The sequence below is a fragment of the Bos grunniens genome, chromosome 5 (assembly GCF_055505025.1).
Source record: "Bos grunniens cultivar Pamir isolate PY7600 chromosome 5, Bosgru_T2T1.0, whole genome shotgun sequence".
Classification (NCBI taxonomy): Eukaryota; Metazoa; Chordata; class Mammalia; order Artiodactyla; family Bovidae; genus Bos; species Bos grunniens.
This window is the reverse complement of record NC_141169.1, coordinates 115,067,514-115,088,501: the sequence shown is the minus strand read 5'-3', so window position 1 is coordinate 115,088,501 and position 20,988 is coordinate 115,067,514. Positions and strand designations below refer to the sequence as shown.

At 44.7% G+C, this 20,988-nt stretch overlaps 1 protein-coding gene across 7 annotated transcripts in view; it reads left to right on the top strand.

Annotated features, from left to right (window-relative positions):
• Positions 1-20,988, top strand: part of PACSIN2 (protein kinase C and casein kinase substrate in neurons 2) — a 115,421-nt gene that overhangs the window by 46,604 nt on the left and 47,829 nt on the right. The window contains exon 1 of one of the 7 annotated variants that reach the window (XM_086403153.1): positions 746-863. The exons of 5 other annotated variants lie outside the window; for them this stretch is intronic. The gene's annotated coding sequence lies outside the window, so the exon portion shown is untranslated. Of the gene's footprint in view, positions 1-745; positions 864-20,988 lie in introns of those variants that run through there. One more of the 7 variants, XM_086403157.1, reaches the window with a different exon arrangement.

The following is a 20,988-nucleotide window of genomic DNA, read 5'->3' as shown; positions in this document are numbered from 1 at the left end:
TATCTCACAAGAATTATACAGGATGTTCTTGTGGGCACATACATTTTTAAATGAGACAGGACTTCTTCCTTCTCACCTCAAGTTAAATTTTTCTTTTCTTCCTTCACTTTCAGTTCTTTGTCAAACTCTCGGAAGTAAGGTGCTTTGTGTTTGATGTTGACTTCTAGGGGATTACACTTGCATGTCTGAGTGCCCTGGTTCCTGGGAGGCAGCCGTGCTGCTGAGGTCGGGGCCCCTGCCTGTGTGCAGCCTGAGCCTGCGCCGGGTTTCCCTGCATGGCCCCCTGTCACACTGCTGTGCTGTAACGTGTGGAGGCGCAGAGAGAAGTGGCGTTCTACATGTAGGGGAAATGGAAGATTATGCCATGCGCATAAATCCCTGTCACGTTAACTCATGGCTCCTGAGATACAGAGTGGGTCTTTTTGCCCTTGTAAGTGGAAGGATCCTGAGTACAGGAAGAGATTCCAAGACGATCACATACAGTATAAGTTAGTTCATATGCAAGTTGATTTGAGGAGGGGGTGATATGACTTTTGTTCTCCGTCTCTCTGATTTTCCACGAATACCGAGATTTCTGTCTACTTTCTGAAAAAAAAAAAAAAAAGGAAGCTCTGCTGTGATGGTGCTAGCAGGCTCACAGCAGCGGTCTGGGAACCTGGTGCCTGTAGGGTGAATGCAGCATTGAAGGGGAATGGCCTTATCACGGCTGCAAGGAGTCAGCAGCCAACAGGAAATGATGAAATGTGCTGGGAGAATTCTGCTGGGAGCCGAGGTCAGACATACCAGCAGGGTCGGGAGGAGGCAGGTACGGAAGCGGATCTGCAAAGTTATGCAGGTGAAGCTCCTGCCTTTGACAAGAAAACGTGAGTGTGCTATTTAGAACCTGCTTTTCCTTTAAGAGAGACCTTTTGAAAGTAAAATTTTCATTGATCTTTTTTTTTTTTCTGAGTGATTGATGTACCAGAACTCTTACCTTTTAAGCACACCTTGTTTAGAGCTTCTTAATGGAAATGCTTACGCAGTTCAATATCAGCTGAAGAGTGTGGAGTGTTCTATCCAAAACACTTTGAGAAAATGTCAGAGTAAATGTTTGATTTTCTTGATGAATACATTTTGACTGAAACTAAATGAAGGTCTATGCTTTATAATTTCTACTCTGGTTTTAGAACATATGTGCATGCTTCATTTCAAAATAGATTAAATAATAAATAATAATTAAAGAGTAAATTAAAAACTTTTGCATGTTTTAGAAAGCTTGTATACCTCTAGCTATATGTTTTTCTTACTGAGTAGCTGAATGAATTACTTGAGTTAGCTGTTAATAAACCGTTGGTTTTTTCCCCCCTACTGTCAGGCATTATGTTTATCACGTGCTGCCATTTCCTTTCTTAACAGCCAAATCTAACCTGCAAACATGTAACTGGGATGTGTGAGAGAAAATGAACAAATTAGCTTTTCCAGTTGACTATAATTGCTGTTTCATGACTGTCTTTTCCAGAATCCCATCAGCTTGTGGCTTGCTCCAAGGCCCCTCCTCCATCTTTCTCCTCATTAGTTCTTAATTTTCTTCTCAGCTGGACCCTATGCCCTTGTCCCTATCCATTGCTATCACTGGACACTTTGTTTTCATTTTTATTGGATAGTAAAATGTAAAAGTTTTATGGTTTCAGTAGCTGAGCAGCTTTACATACATATTTGTTTCTTATCTTGGAAGTCATATTCTGGAATTAAAATGAATTGACCCCCTCTCTCTTTCCTTTGTTTATGCAGTACTGAAATTCTAGTTAGAAGATTTTTTTTTTTAATTCCTGGTACCTAAGTGATTCATCACTAAGTGAATGTATTTATTGGGTTACCTATTGCTGTGAACATTAGAAAGGTGGTGTACTCTATTCTCCAAACGGTGCCACGTTAGTGCAGTCTGTGCCGCGCAGAGAAGCATGTCTTCTTGTTAGGTCATTCCCAGTGTGAGGTATGTATTTCTAATACTTTCAGGATTGCATATTTCCTATTTTCTAGAATCCTCCCCCACCCAACATACATTTCTCTCAGACCTTAATCAGGTTTCACCCTTGCTCTTAGAATATCTCCTCAAAACCCTTCTGTCTTCATAATGTGATATCTTACCTAATTCTAGGTGAATTTTAATGCTGCATTTATGAAAATAATAAACAAGTATCCTAGCTTCAAAATGAAGCATATCCTAGAGGCCTGAGATTTATGCCAGTAGTAAAAATGAGCTCCCCTCCCATACATTGTTAGTCTACTGTTTTGCTCACCCATATAATTCTATTATTTAGGAGGTGGCATAATTAAAAAGTGGGAACATGATCTTTAGAGTTGTAATAGCTCTTGAAGTTGTCACAGTCAGGCCCCTTTATTTTTTTAAACAAGGAATTAAGACCAAGAGATGAAATGCCCTGCTGACTTGTTCAAGGTCACTTGGCATGTTGGTGGCTGAGTGAGTCTGGACCCCAGGTCTCCCAATTTCTGGGCCATTGGCCTTTCCTTTATTTGCTTTCTCCATATATTATCTCAAGGTAAATTGGCCAGCGCTGGCTTTTTTCCTCTGATGAGTCTATTTTCAAATACTCAGTTTTTATTCAACAATTTCCCTGAGTACCATTTGGCATAGGTGCGCAACGCATTACCTCCAGCACAGTGTTGACATTATTCCCTCTGAGAGATTTTTCTTAAAAACAAAGAGTTCTCTATTTTATAAAGTTTTTCTTCCTCTCCCCTAAACTAGGTCTTACTCAATTGATAATGTTATAAGAAAACCTTATTATATGATTTTCTGCTAGATGAGAAATCCAAACTTAATAACATCATAATTAATTTAAAGAAATTGACTGAAGTACATGATTCTTCTTTGAAAAAAGGATTCTTCAGGATGTGAAAGGAGAACCCTGAACTCTAGGGGAGCTTTATGGCCCCTGGGAAGGAATACTGACAGCTCTGTCTTGCTGCCTCTCAGCCTGGAGTAACTGGGTTTGGGAATAGATACACTTTAAAACAATACATTAAATTGTAAGTAAAGTGGGGTAATGATTGAATTTATAAAGATGAAATTTACCCACAACCTTCCAGAAACATTTAAAAATAGTCTCTCCTAAATATTGAGTTTGGATCCTCTGAAATTCAAGTATGAGAATTAGATGCAAATAGAGGCATGCTGAGAACAGTGTGTGACTGTTCTCAGCCCTTGATGTGGCTCCCACTCTGCCCAGAGTCACCTTAAGATGCCCTGGAGAGGTTACAGAATAGCACTTATTTGTATTTTCTGAAGTATTTAGAGTATATGTTACGGAGAATTTCTGAAACAGAAACACTATAGGGAAATAGGCATTTTCATAAATATTTTAACTGTACTTGAAATGGTAGTCGATAGCTTTATACCTGTCTTAATTTAGAAAACCTGGGAATGAAGTAAGTCACATGAGCACTGTTTTTCTGTACTGGGTCAGGGCTGTGTCTTCCCTTGTGTTCTGGTAGCCATCTTTTTGTCACTGTCCTGAAGAAGCTGCGGCTTGCAGTTGCTGAGCCAAATGACCACACTGCGGGGGTTAAAGAAAGGGTGAAGCCTGCTTCAGGGAGTGGTTTAGTTCACTTCTCCCATAATTTAGTTACCTTTCTTCCCCACTTCGAATTTTATATGTACTGTTACATTTTCAGTTCAGTTCAGTTCAGTCGCTCAGTCGTGTCCGACTCTTTGTGACTCCATGAATTGCAGCACGCCAGGCCTCCCTGTCCATCACAAACTCCCGGAGTTCACTCAGACTCACGTCCATCGAGTCAGTGATGCCATCCAGCCATCTCATCCTCTGGTGTCCCCTTCTCCTCCTGCCCCCAATCCCTCCCAGCATCAGAGTCTTTTCCAGTGAGTCAGCTCTTCGCATGAGGTGGCCAAAGTACTGGAGTTTCAGCTTTAGCATCATTCCCTCCAAAGAAATCCCAGGGCTGATCTCCTTCAGAATGGACTGGTTGGATCTCCTTGCAGTCCAAGGGACTCTCAGGAGTCTTCTCCAACATCACACTTCAAAAGCATCAATTCTTCGGCACTCAGCCTTCTTCACAGTCCAACTCTCACATCCATACATGACCACAGGAAAAACCATAGCCTTGACTAGACGAACCTTTGTTGGCAAAATAATGTCTCTGCTTTTCAATATGCTATCTAGGTTGGTCATAACTTTCCTTCCAAGGAGTAAGCGTCTTTTAATTTCATGGCTGCAGTCACCATCTGCAGTGATTTTGGAGCCCAGAAAAAGAAAGTCTGACACTGTTTCCACTGTTTCCCCATCTATTTCCCATGAAGTGGTGGGACCGGATGCCATGATCTTCGTTTTCTGAATGTTGAGCTTTAAGCCAACTTTTTCACTCTCCACTTTCACTTTCATCAAGAGGCTTTTGAGTTCCTCTTCACTTTCTGCCATAAGGGTGGTGTCATCTGCATATCTGAGGTTATTGAGATTTCTCCCGGCAATCTTGATTCCAGCTTGTGTTTCTTCCAGTCCAGCGTTTCTCATGATGTACTCTGCATATAAGTTAAATAAACAGGGTGACAATATACAGCCTTGACAAACTCCTTTTCCTATTTGGAACCAGTCTGTTGTTCCATGTCCAGTTCTAACTGTTGCTTCCTGACCTGCATACAGATTTCTCAAGAGGCAGATCAGGTGGTCTGGTATTCCCATCTCTTTCAGAATTTTCCACAGTTGATTGTGATCCACATAGTCAAAGGCTTTGGCATAGTCAATAAAGCAGAAATAGATGTTTTTCTGGAACTCTCTTGCTTTTTCCATGATCCAGCGGATGTTGGCAATTTGATCTCTGGTTCCTCTGCCTTTTCTAAAACCAGCTTGAACATCAGGAAGTTCACGGATCACGTATTGCTGAAGCCTGGCTTGGAGAATTTTGAGCATTACTTTACTAGCGTGTGAGATGAGTGCAATTGTGCGGTAGTTTGAGCATTCTTTGGCATTGCCTTTCTTTGAGACTGTTACATTTTAGTACATATTAAATATAGAATATCTTAAATGGCTTCCTTTTCTTAATATGTAATTGACCTTCTTGATATGTGTGTATATATATATATATATAATTATACATGTATCAGTTCAGTTCAGTCGCTCAGTCGTGTCCGACTCTTTGTGACCCCATGAATCGCAGCACACCAGGCCTCCCTGTCCATCACCAACTCCTGAAATTCACTGAGACTCACGTCCATTGAGTCAGTGATGCCATCCAGCCATCTCATCCTCTGTTGTCCCCTTCTCTTCCTGCCCCCAATCCCTCCCAGCATCAGTCTTTTCCAATGAGTCAACTCTTCACATGAGGTGGCCAAAGTACTGGAGTTTCAGCTTTAGCATCATTCCTTCCAAAGAAATCCAAGGGCTGATCTCCTTCAGGATGGACTGGTTAGATCTCCTTGCAGTCCAAGGGACTCTCAAGAGTCTTCTCCAACACCACAGTTCAAAAGCATCAATTTTTCAGCGCTCAAAACATGTAATTAATATATAACGGCCCTAGTCAGTAAAAAGTAATATTTGACATTCCTCCTTGCCCCTAACTATTGCCTACAGTAGTGTAAATTCCGATTCTGCTTGTGGAGTTTAAAGACGTGAAAGGGGATACTGAAAGGGGATACGGGGTCCTGGCTTTGCTGCAGCCTGAGGAGGGCTTTAAAGGCAGCCCCTGAGGCTGTTCTTGGCTCAGAAGTCCCAGAGGGTGTGAGAGGTTGGGTTGTCTGGGCCATCTTCACTTCTCTGCTTGAGGCTTCTCTTCAGACCTGCTTCTAGTGTGGCCTTAGAATCTCCTCTGAGGCGTTGAAGAAACTTCTGGTAGCCCAAGTAGATCCCAGGCACTAGAGGCAGGTGAAGAGGACTGTGGGTGTGTTGGGGGTGGGGATGGATAGTATCAATGGAAAATATGGGCCATTAATTTGAATGAACGAGTGAATGAATGAAAGGGTTGCAGTGGTCTCCTTCCCATAGAGATTGAAGGCACTGGAGTTGTGTTTCACTGAGCTGGTCTAATGCGTTTGCACCTCAGTTCTGCCTTGATGTCAAGTGACAGACTAGGTGTCTAGCATCTCCAACAGCCCTGGGAATCTGGCCTAATTTTTTTTTTTCCCCCTCATTAGACTGTCATACATGAATCATAAGACATGAATCTCTATGTAGACTCACAAGCTTAATGTTCTATTTTTGGATAACTTAAAGAATCCGACAGAAGGTGTCTTGAATTTGAAATGTGTGCCCGTGGCCATCACAATAGTATGTAATTAAAATTTCTTACTGATAATGTGAAGGCTGTGCTACACATTTTATACCATCTTGTTTCACATTGAGATTTGTTCTGCAGTCGTTGAAGGAGATCAGGGAGAATGATTTTGCAGGGAAATGCTTATCTGACAAGATGTTATTGATGAAATTAGCAGGGCTAAAATGTTGAGCTTACCAATTTGGAATTCCCTTTGATTCTCGCATTCCTAACACATTAGTAGTGCTTGATTAGCAAACTCAATGAAGCCCAGGGCAATATGGAGACAATGAAGTGATCTCTTTGTGGCTGACACAAAAGGGAAACGTAGCACAGGGCACAATGGATTGATGACCTAGTATCTGTTGACTTGGAAAACAGAACATTTTGTTCATTTAGCAACTGAGGGTGTTCAGTTCAGGTTCACTTTATTCTCGACCCTTATGATGCAGGAGGAGTGTTACACATCAAGACCACAAGGCCGTGCAGAGACGTCTCAGGACCACTTTTTTTTTGAGGCAAAATCATTGCATATTTAATGTTAACTTCTAAGGCATTAATTTATCTTCGGCACATCCAGTAGACTTCTAAGGCTCAAGAGTTTGAATTTGGGATGGGCAAAGGTTGTCATAATGATGAAAAGTCATGATGTGAGGCTTATGTAACTCTGCTTGTTCAGCACCTGACTGCTTTTGTTAATAGCTGTGCAGGCACCTGAGCCAGCTCTCTGCTTATTTCCAGCCTCTGTTAGGCCACTGCCTGGAGGGACAGTCCATCTGAATGCTGGCTGGCTGAATCACTTGTTTCAGGCCTGCATGTGTTCAGCTTACCTGCTTGGCAGAGTTTGTTGTGTGCTCAGTTTGTGTCAGGCATGGTGCTGGTAGGCCCTGGGATCCGTGATGGTTCAGATTGAATTCTTGCCCCCAGGAAGCCCCAGTCCAGACAGGTAAAGAGACTTCTAAACTCCAGGGTGAGGAGTCTCCTCACAGTGGTACCTTATCTGCTGTGAAGAATGGGGGAGGTCAGGGAAAACCTCAGTTTGGTGGTATGTTTTGAGAGAGAGATTTGTCAGGTGGATGAGAGAAGCAGAGGGAAATACATACTCGAAGGCAAGGAGGTCTGAGAGAACACGCTGTGTTCAGGAGTTGAATGTGGCTGATGGTAGTATGTACACAGCGGGCTTCGGTAAACCTGATAACCTCAGGTTTATCAGGCCCAGGCCAGTGTTTTCCACCCTAACCCCGTTCTTCTGAATTTTCTTTTTCTCTTTGTGGCACCACCAGCTACCTTGCCTCCAAAATCAAGAATATATTTTTTTAAGGGTTCTCCTTCCTTTTTTTCCCTTTTGAACTTTTTATTTTGTATTGGAGCTTCCTTGGTGGCTCAGACAGTAATGAATCTGCCTGCAATGCAGGAGACCCAAGTTCCATCCCTGGTCAGGAAGATCCCCTGGAGGAGGGCATGGCAACCCACTCCAATATTCTTGCCTGGGAAATGCCATGGACCAAGGAGCCTGGTGGGCTACAGTCCATGGGATCACAGTCAGACACCATTCAGCAACTAACACTTTCAACAAAGCTGATTAACCATGTTGTGATAGTTTTAGGTGAACAGCAAAGGGACTCAGCCATCCATCTACTTGTATCCCCATTCTCAAAATCAGGCACTTTTAATCCTTGTTCCCCTCTGCCCCCCATTCACAGGTCGCCATCACCCTGGAGGCCCCCATACTGGTGCTGTGCCAGGCCCAGGACAAATGTCATTTGATCTGCACAACCGCTAAGGCAGATTGGATTCCATTTTACAGATGAGCAATGCCAACTTCATCTGTTCTTCTCTTGAATATCAGTCCTCTTTCTTGGTCTCCTAACCCTTTGTCCTTCTCCAGTCTCCAACCTCTAGGAGCAGCACCGTCCAATATGGTAGTTGGTAATCATGTGTGGCTATTTGTATTAAAATGAATTAAAAGTAAATACAAGAAAGTCAATCCCCAGTTGCACCAGCTGCATTTTAAGCCCTCAGTTGCTAGTGGCTGCCATACTGGACGGCCCAGCTCTACAGGCTTGATGATCTGTTCTCTGCTTTCTGTCCAAGGGAACTTTCTTTGACAGGCTTTTGGTCAGGTCCCTTCTCATAACTTTTCAGATTCCCAGTGTGACCTTCAAGCCCCCGGGCCTAGTGGTACCTGTCTTGCCTTGTATTCAGCTCCTCCCTGTTTGCTCCCCTGCCACCACATTCTCCATTCTTTCATACCTTTTAACCTCTCTCTCTCTCTCCAGAATACCGCTCACTGTCCATGCATTCTCCTGCACACTTCAGACCTAGCTCAGGCGCCCTTCACTAGCTTTCTTCAGGTTAATCTCCTCATTACACTCCAGTCCTTGTGACCACCCACCGTATGCGCCCCTGTGAGAGCGCAGATGGTCCTTATCACGTGCTGCTAGTGTTTGTCTATCATCCTGCGGCAGGTGGAGTGGCTAAGCTTTGGGGACAGATAGACTCAGTTTCAAAACTAACCATTTACTTGCCGTGTGGCTCTGAGCAAGATATTTAACCTCTCTGACTCTAGGTTTCTTCTGTACAATAAAGATTATGATGCCTTCTTTCCTGTGGAATGAAACCACATGCGCAGAGCCCCCAGCATTGTCCTTAACGCGACAGCCCTTAAGGCATAGTTGAGGCTGTCCATCTAGACGGTTATCATTAGGGTCTATCCACCTTGCTAAAACAGTATCCTCTACAAATAATGTTTTCATTCTTCTTTTCTAATTCTTATACTGTTTTCTTACTTTTCTTATTGTTTTGGCTAGTCCTCCAGTACAGTTTGAATAGAAGTACACCTGAAGAGATGTGGCCTTTCTTATTCCTGTGCCTTCTGTTTGCTACAGTTCATCTGTGTGTGCATGCGTGTGTGTGTGCGTGCCTTTTTAAAATTAATTTATGGCTGCATTGGGTCTCCATTGCTGCATGTGGGCTTTCTCTAGTGGCGTCGAGTCAGGGCTCCTCTGATTGCAGGCTTCTCGCTGCAGTGGCTTCTCTTGTTGGGGAGCATCGGCTCTAGTGTGCACAGGTTCAATAGTTGTGGCTCGTGGGCTTAGTTGCTCTGTGGCATGTGGGATCCTCCTGGACCAGGGATCAAACCTGTGTTCCCTGCGTTAGCAGGTGATCTCTTAACCTCTGGACCACCAGGGAAGTCCTGTGATCACTGATCTTTGATGTTACTATTGCCAAAAGATTACAAGTCACTGAAGGCTCAGATAATGGTTAGTATTTTTTAGCAATAAAGGACTTTAAGATTAAGGTACATTGTTTTTTAGACATGATGCTATATGTTGTACACTTAATACACTACAGGGTAAACGTAACTTTTACATGCACTGGGAAGCCCAAAACTTTGTGTGACTTACTTTATTGCAGTATTTGCTTTATTGAGGTGGTCTGGAGCCAAACTTGCAAGATCTCTGAGGTATGCTTGCATAGTAATTAGGCATTTTATCATAAACAGAAGTTCCATTCATTTTTCTGCTTTGTAAACTGGTAACTGGAAGTGTTTTATTAGGCAGATAACATCACAAAAACACGTGTATATACATATATAAATGGCTTAACATTGCAGATTTTTGTTTTACGTTCCTAGAGTTTTCAGTGACATAACTGAGGAATGGGCATGTATGTCCGCTTGCTCAAGTGATATCCGCACCCCCGGGTGGGGCAAGGCCAGCGAGATCCAGGGACCGGAGGAGTTGTACTAGGGACAGGCGGTAGGGAGGGACATTTGCTGAGTGCCTTGTGTGGGCAGGCACTCACATATAAGGTGGTATTTAAATTTCTCCTTACTTCCCCCTGAAGTAGATCAGCCATATTTATGCTCATTTCCAGGTGAGAAGAATGAGGCTTAGAAGTTAAAGCTTGCCCCTGTCATAGCACCCACTGCTAGTACGAGCCCTGCTCTCTCTTCCCCATGTAAGGGAAACTTTATTTAGCTCATTAGCTTCAGATTGTTGCTGGATAAGTGGGTTCCCTGCTCTTTTTTCCAAATTACTGGATAGTCCTTCAGGTTATGCTGCTGCTGCTAAGTCGCTTCAGTCGTGTTGGACTCTGTGTGACCCCATAGACGGCAGCCCACCAGGTTCCCCCGTCCCTGGGATTCTCCAGGCAAGAACACTGGGGTAGGTTGCCGTTTCCTTCTCCAATGCATGAAAGTGAAAAGTCAAAGTGAAGTCGCTCAGTCGTGTCCGACTCTTCGAGACCCCATGGACTGCAGCCCACCAGGCTCCTCCGTCCATGGGATTTTCCAGGCAAGAGTACTGGAGTGGGGTGCCACTGCCTTCTCCTTCAGGTTATGGGAACTTTTTAAAAAATAAAATCATTGTCAAGTTAGAATTCAGTTGTCAGTTTGTCACTTGAGGTCCACACTGGCCCTGTGTCTTCCTTCCTTAGAACAGAATGCTTTGGCTCCAGCTTGTACATTTGAACAAAAAAAATAGTGTCTTGAGAAAGTGTCCCCATAGTTAGGTGCATAATAGCTACAAAATTAAAACCAAACCCTTTTGTGGTTACATGACTTTTTTTTTTTTTTTTTAAATTTCAACGGCACATATTTACAGCACGGCTTGAGAAGTACTTGAACAGTTCATTTCCTGACAGAGCTCTGATGGGTGTGAAGTCTTGTCAATGGTTTCCTAGCCTTCTCATGACAAGCTCTTTTCAGGAGGTGCTACTTTTTAAGGCTGATGGGTGGACAGAGCAGAAGTCACTCTTCTTGCAGCATAATGAGTGACTCAGGCTGATGGCATGACCATCAGCACCCTGGCCCTTGTAAATTCTCTTTCCTCTTTCCTTAAAAGCCATAGCCACTTCCCAGGGCTTGCCATCAGGATCTGTGTGAGCCTCCACTGTACTGGTTTATCCCACCTTCTCTTTGCCATGCAGGTCCCTCTCCTAGAATGCCCCTCCTTGCTTCTCCAGCTGATGAATTCCCACTGAAGTGTCAGCCCCATAGGCCCATTATGAGCCCTCCTGTTCCCATAGCATGTTCTCCCCTAGGCCCTGGCTCTGTGTTTGAGGAGGAGGTTCAAGTGTCCTTCAAGCTTCCCTTGGGAAGGAGAATGCCTCAGTGATGGCGCCTGGCTTGTTTGACTGAGGATGGCCCATGGTCACCATCACCCTGGAGGCCCCCATACTGGCGCTGTGCCAGGCCCAGGACAAATGTCATTTGATCTGTATAACTGCTAAGGCAGATTGGATTCCTTTTTTCCATTTTGCAAATGAGCCATGCCAATCACAGACCTCTTGAGTTTTTTGCCTGAGGTGACGAAGCCATCAAGGGGTTACCCCTGTGTGTTTGCGAAGCATCACCGATGCAGATTTCAGAGGCTAGTTTTCAGTTCTAGACATATGCATCCAGGGGTGCCATGTTCTTTGGTGGTATTCTCTCTCTGTGTCTAGTTTGCAGGGTGGGTGAGTGTCACCCCTTCAGCCGAGCTGTAGCCCCTCTAGAGTGCTCAGCACTCAGTCAGACTTTGAAGGGGGGAAGAGCCTCCAAAAGTGCCGCTGCACAGGAAAAGAGGCCGAGGAACTGCCCACAGAGGCCCTTTGTGTGACAGGAAGTCTGCTTCTAAAAGGGGCAGCCTCAGAGTGGAGGGCTTGAAAGAAGCTGAAGTGCTTGACCTGGGGCCACTGTGACTCACGCGTGTTGTTAATAATGTCCTTTGTCGAATCTTGGGAACCTGCTTTAACAGAGCTCGGAGGGCACCCCCATAAGTGCCCGCTCTCAGTGGTCAGCATTTCTCTCCCCCTCTTTCCTTATCACATCTGCCCGTGTTGAATACCCCCATTTTCTTGTCTGAACAAAGGGCAACCTCCTGACCCATTCTGTACTTTTTCCTTCGACTTTTGCCAGAAGAGTCTTTCTGTCTCATCTGACTTTTCTTCTTTAGTGTTTAAGTACGTCTCTTGAGGTGGAAACCTTGCAGCTCAAGGAAGAAGTATCCGACTGGGTGGGAGCTTCTCACTGAGAAAAGGACTGTTCGGCAAGTTAGGTAAAAAGCTTAATAGCTGTCTCTGGCGGTGCTCCTCAAAGACTGACAAAGGGGAGGTGGAGCTGCACAGAGAATTTCAAGGAATAAAGAGGACATGAAGTGCCTGAATCCATAGCCCAGTTCCCTGTAACTTTGTCATACATGTCTCTTGTGTCTGTTACCATCTGCCAGTTGTCAGGTACTCTGTTAGGCTGAGGACACCTGACGTGAATGGGGAGGCCATGGCAGTGATGGGCCAGTGCATCCTCTTGTGCTTGCTCCCCGCCCCTGACCGCCAGCCGGACATGAGAGAGGAGCAGCGAATTTCCAGGAAAGGTGTGTGTGTGTGTGTGTGTGTGTGTGATGCCACTTGTGTGAAGGCATTCTAAGGTTATGTTAGAATAACACTGCTTCAGTCTTTGGCAGGCAGCTTTATGTGCTGTGGTGTCACTGGGGCTCCTTGCCGGGTTGACATGGTGCAGATCAATGAGCACTTGTTCTTTGGAGGTGTAAAACCTGTCTTTGTTGAGTGGGACTGCCTGGAGGATCATCACAGGATGCTTACATTTTGGGAACAGAAGAAGCCACATCTGTTGAATGTGTTTAATCACGGATGATAGCTACTTTCCTGAGATTCTAGTAACCATGGGTTGTCCCCTCTTTCCATTTGGAATGGTTGAAACCAGAACTGCAAAGACCCTTATCCTTTAGCGCACCCCCACATTGTGGAGAAGGGAAAACCAAGTGTCAGGAGGGTGAGTGGGACAGATCTGTGAATGACTCCAGCCTCCTCCCCATTCATGTGAGGAAACCTGGGGTGAGTTAACCGTTAGTGAGTTTTTCTTTGTGTGAAGTCATGACCCATGCCCTTGAAACGTTAAACTAGCTTTATTACATGAAGGAAGAATGTTGTTTCCCTTTTGCTAATTCAGATATATCATCTTAAAATGTACACACTGAAATCATGTTACAGAAATAAGGAGCACACAACTTCATCTCCAGAGTCTCCTCCAAAGTAACCCCGACATGGTTACTTTCTGGTCAGACATCCAGTCATTTAGCAAATATTTGAGTGTCTACTTCATGCTAAGCACTGGGGTTACAAAGAAGAAAATATATAATCCTTGTCTTTGAATGTTTGTGTGTAATAAAGGTCTGTCCACTATTTTATTTTTTGCTTATGCCCAATTTCAGATATAAAGTGGTTCCCTTGCTTATCTTTTATAATGGCTGTGTAGTGTCCACTCTGTCAAGTCACTGATGTCTCAGTTTGTGAGCATTTGACTTGTTCTCCAGTCTCTGCTGTTATAAATATTACTGGGATGAACATTTTGTTCAAGTTCTTTTTTCTTTGAATTTATTTGGTTGGGTCATATTCCCCAGAGTGGGCCCACAGGGTCAGAGGTTAGTAACTGTCATCTGCCTTGTTCTGTTTCCAGATTTTTCCATGAAGTCTGTCAGCAATGTTAGAGTTCATTCCTATTTTTCTGTGGCCCCGCTGGGGTTATCATTTTAATTTTCTCAAGTTATTTCCATTTTTAAAAGCAGTTGTTTTTGTTTGTTTGTTTCTGGCTGTGCCAGGTCTTTGTTGCCGCATGCGGGCTTCTTCAGTTGCGGCGAGCGGAAGCTACTCTAGTGGTGATGCCCGGGCATCTCACTGTAGTCGCTTCTCTTGTGGACCATGGGCTCCAGAGCCCGGGCTCAGCTGTTGTGATGGACAGGCTTAGTTGCCTCGTGGCACGTGGAATCTTCCAGCACCAGGGATCGAACCTGTGTCCCCTGCATTGACAGGCAGATTCTCAACCATTGAACCACCAGGGAAGTCCAGTTACTTCTGTTTTTAAAGGAAGGTTGTACTTTTCCCCTACATGTTAATTTATAGGAGTAGATTTAGCTAGGATAAGCTACGGTAACAAGCTAACTCTGAATCTCAGAGGTTCACATAACAAAATGTCTTCCTTGCTTGCTCTGCAGGTTGCTTGTGGGACATTGGGGCGCAAGTCTACACAGTCACTCTGGGGCCAGGCAGACTCAGGAGTCTGCTCTCCTGTAGCTGCAGTGCAGGCTTCCTCAGCGGATGACGGGGAGACAGGAGAAAGTCGGGGGCTCTGCACAGGCTTTTCACTAGCCACGTGGCCTGCTTTAGCAGAGAGGGCTTCTGTGTGCACTCCTGTCTGTGCCCCAGATGTCTTCTTTCCTGGATATTCATCTTTGACAACTTCTTTGTGCAGTAGAATTGAATCCTCAGTCTTCATATCAGTCTTTATTAATAGTATACTTTAGGTAATAAGATTATCAGTTGTGTCAACTCCATTTTTCTTTGCTTTCCACATTACAATTTATTGTGCAAAGGTTTAAATAATAAGTTTGGGGCACATCCATGTTTTTCTTTGATGTCTTTTGTTCTTATACATCACAAATTTTCTAAAAACCAAAAAATAAGCTATTTTCTTTGAGTTGTATAAAATAGATTTTTATTTAGCTCCAAAAGACACTTCAAGCTCATCCAAGTATATAGTGTCAAATTTTAGTATGTGGAGAAGTTGGAACCATCATATCCTGCTGGTGGGGATAGACGGAAAAACTGCTTGGAAAACAGTCTTGCCGACTGTTGGGAACAACTCAGTTTGGGAAAACAGCTCCTCAAAAGGTTAAACGTAGAGTTACTGTATGACCTGGGAATTCCACACCTAGTACCTGAAATGCATGAAAACATAGGTCCACACAAAGACTCGAACCCGAATTCTCACAGCAGCATCATTCAGAATAGCCAAAAAAGTGGACACCACTTCTTCTGAACCCACTGACTATGGTGACTCAGCTTCTTCAGACAGACCCAAATTGTGGTATATCTATACAATGGAATATTACTTAGCAATAAAAGGGAATGAGTTACTGATATGTGCTCTACTATGGCTGAAAACATCATGCCAAGTGAAAGAGGCAAGGCATAACACATATGACCACAAAAGATTCTGTTGCATGATTCTATTTGTATGAGATGGAATAGTCCAGAATAGTGAGATTTATGGCGACAGAAACAGATTAGTGGTTGCCAGGCACTGAAGGAGAGAAGGGGGGGAACAGAGTTCCTTTTGGGGGTGACAGAATTGACTGTGGTCATGATACACAATGCTAAACACACTCAAAAGCACTGTATATACGTCAAATGGGTGAATTGTGTATGAATTATGTCTCAATAAAGGTATTGAAAAAATGGCAGAGTTTCAGTTACTTAAACCATCAACCTTCACACACCCCCTCCTGGCAAATAATACTATTCCTTTGTCCTTTCTTGAGATGTGTTCAGATATTTTTCATTCACAGAAACGAAAAATTTTTTGAACCTCCTAAACTGTGACATGCAGGAAGGATCAAGCCCAGAACCCCACAGTAAGAGAGGAGCTGGAGGAGGGAGGTGAGGGCTGCCGGCTTGGAGGGGAGCGACGGGAACGGGGGTCTGCATCTCCAGGCCGCCTTGGTCTCCTCGTCCCTAGTGCAGGGCTCCATTCTGGTGACACCACTTCTGCTGAACCCGCTGACTGTGGTGATTCAGCTTCTAAGTCTGTGGAAGGACAAGTGGATATTAAAGAGAGTGTGAACAGTCGCTGGAGCACCGCAGGCTCTGCTCTAACCTTCACCCTTGCCGACTATGGTGGCTTAGTCAGCAGTAGACACGTAGTGCTCCTCTGCCATGTGCAGATGCCGAGATGAAGACGACATGGACTTGCCTTGAGTAGATCACAGTCTACTTACTTTGCCATGAGTTTCTTTCCTTTTGCTGCATAGACTATAAAAATCTATTTTTGGAATAAAATGCTATCCTAATTGCCAAGTAGTTAAGAAGGAATTTGAGGTTTTACTCCAACTTTATTTTCACTTTGTTGTAGTTTTTGTTCTTTAATGGCTGACTGTGTAGTAATTGTAATAGATAACATTTGTTAGGCTGATGGTAATCATTGTCCTACTTGAGCCTCACCACTCACTCTCCAAGGAGCTGCTCTGTAGAGGGCTGCACTTGTGCAGTGGGCCAGGGAAAACTCCAACTTTAGACAGCTAGTAATTGAGTCTGGTGCCAGGTGAAGCGTTCTAAATTCACCAGTTTGTCAAAGGCCTGGGATATCCCACTTAAATACAGGCCCCCCAAAATCAGAGACTTTATCTTGCTTGTGTGATTTCCTGAACCCAAACATAGTAGGTGCTCAAGATATGTTACTTGGCAAATAAGTGAATGACCAGAGGGACCAACCGCAGGATGCAGGGATCCTGTTTGTGCAGTGATTTCTAACCATCCTTTCATTACCTGGGACCTAGGCTGGGCGGGCAATGTGTCTGTTTTAGTAAGTGAGGAAACCCAGGCTGGCTGGGAAGTGACCTGTGCAGGTAAAGGCCAGAGCGCGCACTAGAACCCAGGTCTCCTAGCTCTGTCATCTCTCTCTGCAGCCCAGTCCCACCCCAATCTTAAAAGCATGGGTGTATTTCTCTCAAAATATTGCCCTGTGGGGGTGTGTCCCATTCCCACTGTGGGGTTGGCCCCCTATAGAAACTTTGGCGAAGGGAGTAGATTTGAAAATGTGTCACTTTTGTCCTTTGAAAGTAACTTTTTCTGTTTTTAAACCTATGGAGCATCAACTCAGTATTTAGCTTAGGGAGATCTTCAGCCCAAGTCTGCACGTTCCCAGGGTGCTTGCCAACCAGAGGTCTAAAAATTATCACAGCAAAAATCAGTCCCAGGCACGGACCTGTCAGCTGACATGTTTCTGTTACATGAGAAAAATTATTTGGGGGAACATGTCTAAATTCTGTTTGCTCCATCTCCTCCTCAAGTCACGTGGGTGGACGGACAGTTGATGGGCTGGGCTGAAGCCAGGTGCCTTGGTGTCTCATCCTGCCTTCACTGCCAATTCTCTGTAACCTAACACAGTTATTACCCAGAACATGAAAAGCCATCAGAAAATGACCATGGGGCTGGGCCACCACTTGTTTCCTTTTAGCTATTAGGATGTAAAAGATACAGGGGCAAAACGTTGTCATCTTAACGGTATTTAGTATTTTTTAATACTAATTTCTTGCATAGAAACTCTGTCACCTTTGCTGACCTTTAAGACTCAGCTAATGTAGCACCTCCTCTTTCCCCTTCCCTACCCTCCACGTGGTGGTCCCGTCTCATTTCTGGAGCCCCTGTTTTGGATTATGCATAGATACAGAGGGCAGAGTCCTTCCCCTGTGGAATTCCAGATGAAGTAGGAGACAGACCTCTGTGAGGCTGCACAGGTGGTGCGTGGCAGGAGTGCTGACTCGACCAGCCTGTCTGGAGAAAACGGCTGAGCCTAAAGGACCCTGGCAAGTTGCCCAGTGGCCTGTTTGGGGCCATGCATGTTGATACACCCTCTACGTGGTTTGGTCTTTAACACACAGTACAACTCGGTGAGACTTTCCCAAGAGAAAGAACTTCCCTGACTGCTTTTGAAGCCTGCTGTGCATGCCATCAAACGTCTCATTTTAAGATTTGAGTTCATTTCCTGTAAGATAATCAGAAAGGAAAGGTCAAGCCTTTTAACACCTCCTTGCAAATCCCAAAGGTGGAGGTGTTATTAAGCATTTTCTGCATCTGGGACTTTCTTTTCTTCTTCAGGTTCATTGTGAAAATAAACAGACACACCTTTCTCTGGATCTACAGAACCATCATCATTTTCATTCTCAGAACTTAGGAATTCACTGCTGAGTATTGTCTAGTCATATCTTCTGCCTCTTCCTGAGTCCAGAAAGCAATTTAGAAATTAAACCTCACCTGCAGATCCAGAGTGAGTGCTTTCAGAAGATTTTCTCTAAACTTAACCTGAAGTGACTGGTGTGCTTCAGAAACATTTTGCATTCTGCTCAGTTTAAATGGCCTTGGTTTTTAGGATTGTCGGCTTGAATCAAGCGTTCAGCAAGAGGATTTTGTTTCGCTCTATGCACATGTGGGTAAGGCTGGTAAGGAAGTGAGCTTGCGAAGTCTGCTGTGCAGAGCAGACGGCTGTTCTCTCTCTGAAGTCACCATGTGGAAGGCTGAGAGCCTCCTGAGAGATGGGGATGCGGGGCTGCTTGGTGGGGAGGACAAGCTGCCCTGGCTCCCGTCTGCACAGCTGCTTTCCCAGACATGGAGTGCTGGGCTCTCCTGCTTCTCGGAACCACGGCTGCATAGAAAGGGCTTGGGGTGCACATCTCTGCTCCTTGTCCACAGTGGGTCTTGAGAAAGTCTGGGTCAGGCGGAGCTGAGCTCAGAGACACACAGGACATGATTGCTGCTGGGCACAGGTTTGTTGAATGCTTGAGCCTGGGAGTCAGGAAGTCTGGGTGGATAGAAGTTGAAAGAATGAGGGCATTTTGTTTTATCCTCAGTATTCTTTCAAAACTCACGTGTCATTGTTTCTCCTGCTTTCTGTGTGGTCTCAGCCACCATCATTTCTCCCTGGGAAACACTTCAGTAGCTGTTTCACTGTTTCTTGGACATGCCAGACAGACCTTCTGTGCCGTCATGGGTGATCTTCCTTTTGGCATCAGCCTTTCCCCTGGAGCTCCTCGTGGCTCCTCCTTCCCATTTTGTCTCAGATGTCACCTTTTCAGGGAGACCGGCTCCTTTCTGCTGCCCCCCTCATCCTTCTTCCTTGCTTTATTTCTCTGCATAGCTGCTACTGTGTGATTCATTTTCTCTGTCATTCCTCTGCACTATAGCATAAACTGTGTGAGGGTGGAGAGATTTTTGCCTGCTCCAGCTCCTTTTAGAGTCCCCAGCACTTTATGTGATTATAGATTAGAAAGAATGGAAAATAAAAGCAGTAGGGTAGATAGATTATCAATGTAGTCCCAATGGATATATGCTAATTTAATTAAAACTAACCTCCTTTTGTTACTTTGATTTATTTATTTTTTTAAAAAAGTCATCTTTCTTCATTTCTTATTTTGAAACAAAATGCATAGTACTCGTTTTCACTAGAAACTTTGAGCCAATGCCAGCCCCGTCCATCCTTTGCCTGTACACCCAGGCTCCACTTTGCATGTTAGAGTTTACACAGAACTCACAGATCACCTACTGCATGAACAAGGAAATCTAAGGCCCAAGGAGTCATGTGCTGAGACCAAGGTCATTCTGTTCATGTGCTGAGACCAAGGTCATTCTGTTCCATCTCATTAGATTTGCAACCAGAGCCAGGGAAAGGAATCAACATTTATTGTTTGCCACATGAGAAATAGGTACTTGTTGCATTCTCTAAGCTAATCCTCGTTGAGAAGTCTGCAGGGCGTGCATCGTCACCCCTCTTTGTTTTATGAATGGAAAACTAGAAGCGCAGAGCAGTAATGTGATTTGCTAGGTGTGCACAACTAGACAGACCTGGATGGATGCGCCAGCCCTGTTCCTAGCCGGAGCTGTCAGAGACACCCCTGAAGCCCCTCGTGGGACGCACAAGGAGCCCCCTCCTCGGCTGTGGTGGGGGTGTCTGAGCCGGCTCTCCATACCTAGTGGGTTTGCTGCTGCTGGTCGGTCTCCCATGTTTCCATTGGCTCAGGGTGTTCTGCTTTCTTACCGTGAGCTTGTTCTCAAGTTGACCTTTGTCTCTCTGGGCAACACTTTCCATGGCTCAGAGCCCGGGTGTGTTTGGGTGATTCTTTTGGGCTTTTGGTATTAAACCAAATTGAAATGGTAGTGGTAATTATGGGACTTGATTAATAATTTGTGTTGCAAAAGATTTTAAAAGTCTTCCCTAAACAAAAAAAATATATAAGGGATCACCTAAGTACAGTTACTCCATTGAAGCTGTTTACCAACTGGTGCAAAGCTGTTTCACAGACAAGTTTTTCTGGTGCTCTGGCTACAGACAGAGTTAGTTGTTGGTGCATAGGCAGTATGTCCAAAACAGGTCTTTGGGCATGTGAAGGGGTGGCATGTTGCCCAGGAGAACAATTATTTTCGTGGGAGAAGAGAAGAGATAGCGTGAATAGGGCTGGTAAAGGGGGAACAGGGAGGAACTAGGTCTTGATTAATGAGAAAGATGGCACAGACATGCCAGGACTCTGCTTTACTGAGAGATCATTCATTCCCTGACTCCAGTTCTTCCTTCAGTGATTGTCACCTGTCACCACAGGTACTGTGATAGGCACCAGGGTTCCCACAGGAGTTACCATTCTGGTTGTCGAGAATGAGTTATAGCAGCCCAGTGATATCCTCTATGGTTGAATTATACCGGGACAGTGGTAGGCAGAGGGTCATTGCATGGTTGAGGGGCTCCACAGAGGAGAGGACACTCAAACTGGCCCTTGCAGGATGAGTAGGAGTGGATGGGAAGGGCAGTCTGAGGGAGCAGAGTGCTGCACGTGTGGGCCTCAGGCCTGAGACCTGTGGGTTTATTCTGTATGTGGGTCCAAGATGGTGCCCTGTGCGGCACTGCCACGTTAAAAGGTGTGTGCGTGTAGTTAGAGGACATTCAGTGGAGAGGGGGGGCCAGAAGAGGAGGGTGGAGTGTTCATGCAGGCAGAGCAAGAGAGAAGGTGGTCACAGACACACACAACGCCTCGGAAGGTTGTCTATCAATGATGGAAACTGTGCTGAGGTTCTTTGCCACATTAACTAGTATTTGAGCACTTAGTGTCGCATACTCTGGGGCTTTGGCTATTTTTGAATTAGTTTGACTTTTATGAAAAGCCTCAAAGCAGTTCTCTCTGC